Source organism: Galeopterus variegatus, unplaced genomic scaffold, assembly GCF_000696425.1.
Source record: "Galeopterus variegatus unplaced genomic scaffold, G_variegatus-3.0.2 Scaffold95, whole genome shotgun sequence".
In the NCBI taxonomy this organism is placed as follows: domain Eukaryota; kingdom Metazoa; phylum Chordata; class Mammalia; order Dermoptera; family Cynocephalidae; genus Galeopterus; species Galeopterus variegatus.
The window spans coordinates 379,412-387,619 of record NW_007726206.1 but is presented as its reverse complement, the minus strand read 5'-3'; the positions used below and the strand labels follow the sequence as shown (position 1 = coordinate 387,619).

Below are 8,208 nucleotides of genomic sequence, written 5' to 3'. Positions count from 1 at the left end.
AGGGGCGGGCGCAGCACCGAGGGTTGCGATCCCGTTGCCGGTCCCGGTCCGGTACGGGCGCGACACTGAGGGTTGCGGTCCGTTGCCGGACATGAAAAAAGACAAAAAGAAAAAATAAATAAATAAATAAATAAATAAATAAATAAATAAATAAATAAATAAATAAATAAATAAATAAATAAATAAATAAATAAATAAATAAATAAATAAATAAATAAATAAATAAATAAATAAATAAATAAATAAATAAATAAATAAATAAATAAATAAATAAATAAATAAATAAATAAATAAATAAATAAATAAATAAATAAATAAATAAATAAATAAATAAATAAATAAATAAATAAATAAATAAATAAATAAATAAATAAATAAATAAATAAATAAATAAATAAATAAATAAATAAATAAATAAATAAATAAATAAATAAATAAATAAATAAATAAATAAATAAATAAATAAATAAATAAATAAATAAATAAATAAATAAAATAAAATAAAATAAATAAAGTTGGTGGGGTTTTTTGTTTGTTTTGCGGCTGGCTGGTACAGGATCCAAACTGTGACCTTGCTATCATGGCCATCTAGACACTGAACTGGGCACAATCAGAGAGGATCTCCCATGTGTTGTTTCTGTCCTTTGGGAGCCAACAGGCCAAGACAGCCATGATTAGTGCACGGCACATAGTAGGTATCAGTAACCCTTCATTTAATCAAAGACATGGACAAATATGTAACTGACACACCAGTGATTAGCATGAAAGCTCAGAAGATAAGAACAAAAGGAGATAGCAAATACAAGTCAGAGCCAAGTGTCACAGGTGGGAGGCAAAGGTGAGTGCGTCCCTGAGGAGTAAGGACAAAGGTGGAAAAGATGGAGACATGGAGGTTCCAGATCTAGAAGGTGTGGGCTAAGGAGGCCATCTCTGGCAATTGTCTGTCAGTCCAGTTAAGATACTACTTTGGTTAGTTCACTCAGCTGATGAGCACCTTCCCACCCTTACTCTTCCTGGCCCACAGCTACCTGCCTCATCCCCACTTGATCTCCCCTGCCGTCTCCTGCTCCACTCACCCAGCCACACCTGGCCTAAGGACCAGGTATAACAAATAGGAAATGACCCTGCCCTCAGAGAACCCATATCCAGTGATTCTCTTTTTAGGAATGGTAACTGTGCTTGCTTCTAGCTTAAGGCTGAGACTTCAGAAAGAAGAGGAGGATATGGGATGAGAACAACCGCCTCTGGGATGATGTCAGGAGTAGGGTTTGATTTCAGAGCCACAGCTTACGACAGCACAAGGATGTGTGTTAGGGGAGGAAGGTGAGAGGCATTCCTAATGTGGGTCACACACAGAGGACAGCTGTGGCAGTAAAGGGCCATTTCCAACCTTTCAGGTTCTAGGTGCTTTCTTTTTTGGAGGCTTCATCCCAACCATATCCAATATATTTTAAAATGCCCTCGCTTTAAGTGTATTGCTTTAAATAATTCAAAAGGGTTTTTATAACCTTGCTTTGGAAATTGACCCGCTATGAGTAAGTTAATATGTAGTCGGCTGTGATTCTCAGCAATCATCATGCATAGAGATGAAATCTAAGAAGTTTTGTAAATGTAATGAGAAAATTTTGGATATTAAATTTGACAGTGAATGAAACTGACAATATTGTGTTTTATAAACATTACACAAACACACACACACATGTATATATTTTTTACATTTTTGTTTTTAAAAATTTCATGTTTCCACAGGCTCTTAGCACTGTGCTTAAGGTGCCCAGTGGCTAAACCTGCTCTGGTGAGGGAGGTCTTTGACTTTCAGGATATCCTCTAGCAAGTTCTCTGGCAAGCAAGCAGCATCTGACAGATTCTTCTACTTCGCCAACAATTTTGTCTCCTTGAAAGCAAAGGAGGCCTGGATGGGCCAAGCTGTGAAGCCAAGATGGTTGAAAAACAAGGATAAGATACACACAAACACACACACACACACACACGGGGTGGGAGGAGGTTTTTAGTGATGAGGTTCACCGATATTATATCTGAGCCTCATTGGTTTGTTCAGAGCAAAGTTGACATATCTGGTCAAACATGATATTGCCTCCACCTCCCAAAAATCTCAGGGAAGCCAAGCACAGGAAGGAGTATTTCTTTGACTATTTCTTCAGGCCATATTTGGGGGTTGGCCATAGCTCTGCTTGCATGGCCCATGGCGTCAGGGGCCTCCCAGATGAGGGACCAAAACTAGATGAGATGGGAAGGGTCTACTTTAAGATGAGGTGGGAAGGGTCTACTTTAGTCCTAACTGTGACCACAAAGAGGCATTAAGTGGAATGGACAAAATCCATTTGAAAACAGCCCAGCCAAAGAGCCAGAGAAGGGAAAGCCATGCACTGTCCAATGTGTCCCATTTACTGAGGGAGGCTGACTTGGTAAAAGTCAGAAAAAAAGATAAGCATGACTCCCTGATCAGAGGAGTCATCTCAAAAAGAGAAAATGTACGTGGCTGAGATGTTGCAACTGTCAACTGGGGACTCTGAAGTAGCTATATATAATATGTTAAAGGATCTAGCCTAGTGGAAAAGGCGGACAACATGCATGAACAGGTGTGGAATTTGAGTGGAGAGTAGGAAATTGTAAAAAAGAAATAGAAAAATGGAAATGCTACAAGTGAAAACCTTAATACCAGAGATGAAAAATTTCTTTGACAGGTTTATCAGCAAACTAGACAAAAGCAAAGGAAAAAAAATCCGTGAACTTGAAGCTAGGTCAATAGAAATTAACTAAACTTTAACACAAAGAGAGTAAAAAACAAAGAAACAAATGAGCAACCCCATAACTAAACACCCAAGATGTGCAGGGCAATGTCAAATGGCATAACATGTTATTGAAGTCTCAGAAGGAAAAGGGAAAAGAAATGGTTGAAGAGATATTTGAAGAGAGAATCACTGAGAATTTCCCAAATTAGTGAAAGACAACAAACTTCAGATTCAAGAAACTCAGAGAAGCCAAGCAAGATAAATACAGAGAAAAACACACCTAAGTGTATATAGTCAAACTGCTGAAACCAAAGATAAGAGAATACCTTGACAGCAGCCAGAAAGACAAAAAAGTTGCATACAAAAGTAAGAAATAAAGCAGTCTTCTCATCAGAAATTTTGCTAGCCACATGGCTTCTGAGGCCCACCAGTTTCCCTGCCTTATGGGTCCACAAGATAACCTAGCAGCCTTCTAGGACATCCCTGCAACTGGGGACTGATTTTAGCTTACGTAGGTTTCCATTACCTGTGAAAACAACTGACTAGAACATCACAGTGGCTGAGCCAAGCAGTCTCCTACAGGGCACGTGTTTTCCAGTTCTGCAGAGTTCCTAGCCCTCCCTCCTGTGTCACACCCAGCCCCCTCCTCTCTGCACATGCTGTGAGGCCCTGAGCTGGCTTCTTTGTGGAGTATACATAAAGCAAATGTATTTCACAGGGCCTAGTTTTCCAAAGCTTTGCCGTTTCAAATGTTAACCTTGCAAAAGACAGGAAATTTTCCCCAGGCTATAGTCTCTGTTGTAAGATAAAGAATTGTAACACAGCAAGGTTGCTGGCTCAAAGACAGATAGGTTATTGATTGATATGTAAAGATATTGGGAAATTGCTGTAAGCAGAGAATGTTTGCTAAAATCAAGCTTTTGTTGGTAGATCAACTTAACTTCTTGCAAGTTGCATTATGGAATGTCACCTTGCTTGTTTTACTGAATGTTACCAGCTTCTGTTGTTAAACTATACTTAGGGCTGAGCCTGTGGCGCACTCGGGAGAGTGCGGCCCTGGGAGTGCAGCGACACTCCCGCCGCGGGTTCAGATCCTATATAGGAATGGCCAGTGCGCTCACTGGCTGAGCGCGGTGTGGGTGACACCACACCAAGGGTTGCGATCCCCTTACCGGTCACGAAAAAGACAAAAAAAAAAAAAAGCAAAAAACTATACTTAGTAAAAACCCCACCTATGTTCTCTTCCTGTAACTTCCTGGTCTGGAGAATAAATGTGGGAAGAGGACCCCAATTCGGGGTTAATTTCCCAAATGGAAGGAATGCCTCGCTCTTGAAGGTCCGGGAGATTAACCCCTTTCAGGGCTTCTCACTGCTCAGAAGAAATGGGCTTTGAGCAATCCTTTGTAGCTCTGTCACCCAGGGGAAAAGTGATGACAAATCCATGGGAGGCAAAGCAACACTTCTTCAACCCTCAAAGACCATTTATTGGCTTTGAGTTTGGGAGGAAGCCAAAGAGGTGGAGGCTGGATAGACTAGTCACCTGAATGCCCTTCAAGGCAGGCCCTGAGATCTGACTGCTGCCCCAAATTCTTCCCCTGGAGATGACCAGCCTGCAATGCCCGAAGCCTGAGTCCAGCTGGCACACCAACAGGGCTCTGCTAAGGGGATGGTCATTGCCATTGGCAGCAGTGTCTGTGAGAGGAGAGAAGTTGTCATAATTCAGGGTCACCACGGGGTCACCCATAACCCTCCTTCTAATAGTCCTGGTGTAGGCCCTATTGCCTCGCTTTCTGGAAGAGAGTGCCTTTACTGCAGGAGCCACAAGGGGACAGCAGAGTGCTTGTTTAAGGGCCTCAGCTGGCCTGGATAGGGGGAGAGAATTAAAAGTATAGGAACTGCTGAAAGATGGACACAATTGAAGCTGGCAGGGTTCATCTGAGAAGGCTGAGTGTGGAAAGCAAGTGTGGCAAAGGGAGCAGAAGGAGACAAGGGACTCTTGACACATGCTTTGGACACCTGGACTCTGCAGATGATTCGTGGAGTCTTCCCTCCCTCAGCCTAGGGCCACTTCCTCCTCACTTGACCACCCACCCCCAGCAGGTCCTCAGCACTGCAGTGCAGAGATCTGTCCTTGCAAATGATTATTGAGACAACTATTTTCTAGGAACTTTGCCAGGAGACCCTTCCTGTAGACTTCCTCAAACATGCATCATGTCCTCATTCATTCATTCATTCAACAAATATCTATTGGGCAACAAATACAAGGCAATATTCTAGGTGTTAGGGATAACAGTAATGAAGTAGATTTTTTTTAAGTGCTTTCGCAGAGCTAACATTTTATTGGGGGGAGGGGGAAAAGATGAGAAACAAAAATAGTAAAATACACAGCATGTCAAATGGTAAAAGATGCAATGGAGTAACACAAATTTCAAAAGGGTGATAAAGGTACCAGAATGTAGGGGTTATAATTTAAATGGAGAGGTCATGGCAGTCCTTGCTGTGGTGACATTTGAGTAAAGACTTGAAGGAGGTGAGGAAGCGAGCCATGGAGGAAGAGTGTGCCAGGCAGAGAACAGTCTGAGGCGGGAGCATGCTGGCACATCCAAGGAAGAGCAAAGTGTCGGATGTGGCTGGTGCAGGTGAGTGAGTGGGAGAACAGAAGGAATGATGCTGGAGAAGTTACTGGGGACAGATCACATAGGCCTTGTAGGCCACTGTAAGGACTTTGTTTTACTCTGAATGAAATGGGAGCCACTGAAGAATTCTGAGCAGAGACTGACATTAATCTGACCTTCATTTCAAGAGCATCATCTGGCCACAATGATGAGAACAGACTGAAGGCTGGGAGGGGGAAGCAGGGAGACCAGTTGGAAGCTATTAAAATTCCCATCCCATTCAGGAAAGCTTAGTAAGTGAGCTCAAATGTTACTCCCGCCATCACCTATGAAGCCTCCCTTAATCCTCCCTAAGACTCCCCTTCTCCTTGGGGGCTCTCCTGCCCTGTGTTCATGCATTTCTTCCAGCATTGGTCACTCTTGCCTTTGTTCTGGGATTACTGGTGAGCCTGTCATCCCACGAGACTTGAAACTCTTTAAAAGCAGATACCCTGTTGCTTTCGCAGCTGTAGCTGTCCCCATCCCCACCACCTGCCACCCACCATATAGGTGCTGCACACATAGTAGAAACCAAGTCAAACTTTTCCCTCAGGAATAAATGATCCTATCCGTCCTTAGTTGAGCTGCCTTGGTCTTGCCTCTGAGGCTTCCTCTGGGCTGTGTTTCCACTTGGACAGCCACATCTCATTGCAGTAAATGCTTAGCCACCATGACAGCCCTAATGCACTCTGTTAGCTGCACTTCACAGCCCCTCAGTACAGTCATGTTTACATGACACAGCTTCTCACTGGCCCACAAAGGCAGCCTATCAGAGCTGGCTGGCAGGAAGCACACACAAAACATTGTTTGCCAAAGTGAATGGCCTCTCTGGAGGCTTCTGAGAGCAAGTTAAATGAGCAACTATTCATTTATTGATTCCTTAAACATTTATTGAGCACCTATTGTGGTGCTATGTTCTATATTAGGCAATGAGGGCACAAAAGTGAACAAACAAGCTCCCAAGGAGCTCACTGCAAACATAGGATTCTGACTACATGCAAAGCACTGGAGTGGTTACAATAACAAAACTAGGTTTTTGTACTCCCAAGGACTCACAATACATCCATCCACCCACCCACCCACCCATTCAGCAACTGTTTACTGAGTGCACTGTGCTAAGCACTGGATTTGCAATGATGAAAATGGGACAGAGCTCTCTTCACACTCCAGTGTGGAGACAGAGTAGTAAACAGTGGTGAGCTGTTATATATAAAAGCACAATACAGGGCAAGTGTCATAATACAAGTACAAAGTGAAATGGAGAACAGAGGAAGGAGGTGTTCATTGTAGTGAGGGTCTGGGATGGGCTTTAGGGCTAAGTGGGATTTCAGTAAAGTGTTGAAGGCAGCAGGGTGGGCAGATCCTGGGGAATCCAAGGGAACAGAACACTAAGCAGAGAGCACATTTATGGAACAGAAAGTGGCTGATGTGGCTGTAGTTCAGTGGGTAGTAGGAAATAAGCTCAGCTGGGAGTGGATTTGGATATGGCTACAAACATTACCTATACGATGATGATTCCGAAATCTATCCCCAATCCCAATCTCTCTCCTGAGTCACAGAGCTATAAATGCACACATCCAACTGAACATCTCAACTGGTTGCCCGCGGGCAACCCCAACTCAATTCATCCAAATGAAACTCATCATCTTTCCTTCTTTACCGCCAAAACCCGTGTCTCCCCTTATGCTCTCTCCCTCAGTGCATAAACACCAGCCTCCATCCACTGCCAACACTGGAAACTAGGGTGTCATCAGTGCCTCATCTCTTGCACCTGTGTGTCCAATTTGTCACCAAGCCTTAACCAGTCTATGTCTTATGTGTTTTCTCCTCAGTGACTACCCTACTTTAGGCCACCGACTGGTCTCCTTGTCTCTAGTTTTACTCTTTCAATCTATGGTCAATACTAGGCCAGGGAGATCTAAAATGTAGATCTCATACTACACCCGTGCTTAAAAACTTTTTAATGGCTCTTCCTTTTTCTTAGGATAAAGCTTAATCATGGCCTATAAAGAGTTTTGTGACAGCTCTTCAGCCTGGCTGTATGATATTCCATTGTATGGATTTACCACAATTTATTTAATTAGTACTCTAGTGATAGATGTTTGGGCTGTTTCTAGACTTTTGCTACTATAAAAAATGCTATAGTTGATAACTTTGTATGTTTTTATTTTGCATATGTGCAAGTACCAGTAGTCTTCAAAAAGTTTGTAAAGATTCATATTATCTTTTTTTTTTTTTTCCCCCTTTTTGTCTTTTTTTGTGACTGGCTACGGATCACAACCCTCAGTGTCACGCCCGTACCGGACCGGGACCGGCAATGGGATCACAACCCTCGGTGTTGCTCCCGCACCTCGCTCAGCCAGTGAGCGGCTGGTCTGTATGTGGGATCCGAACCCTCGGCGGGAGGGCCACCGCGCTCCAAAGCGGTGCACTGTAGCAGTGCGCCACCGGGCCGGCCCCAAGATTCATATTATCTTTTAATCGCATTTTTCCACGAACTTTTTGAAGTACTCTTGTATATTGGATCAGAAATTATACACATTTGTAATTTTGACAGGTATTGACAATTTACAATTCCACCAGCAACATGAGAGGACTTACTTCCCCACAACCATGTCAAGGGTATACTGTCAAACATTTGGACTTTTTGCCAATCTGTTGGTGAAAAATTATATCTAAATGTAGTTTCAATTTTCTTGAGTAAGGTTGAGTATTTTTTCATATGTTTAAGAGACATTTATCTTATCTTTCCTGTTAACCATCCCATTTTCTTTTTTTTTTTTTTTTTTTTTTTTTTTTTC

The 8,208-nt window shown here is 42.6% G+C and overlaps 1 protein-coding gene across 2 annotated transcripts in view; it reads right to left on the bottom strand.

Moving 5' to 3' along the window:
* The window catches only part of PRPF40B (PRP40 pre-mRNA processing factor 40 homolog B (S. cerevisiae)), a 72,702-nt gene that overhangs the window by 54,858 nt on the left and 9,636 nt on the right, over positions 1–8,208 (bottom strand). The window lies entirely within an intron of this gene.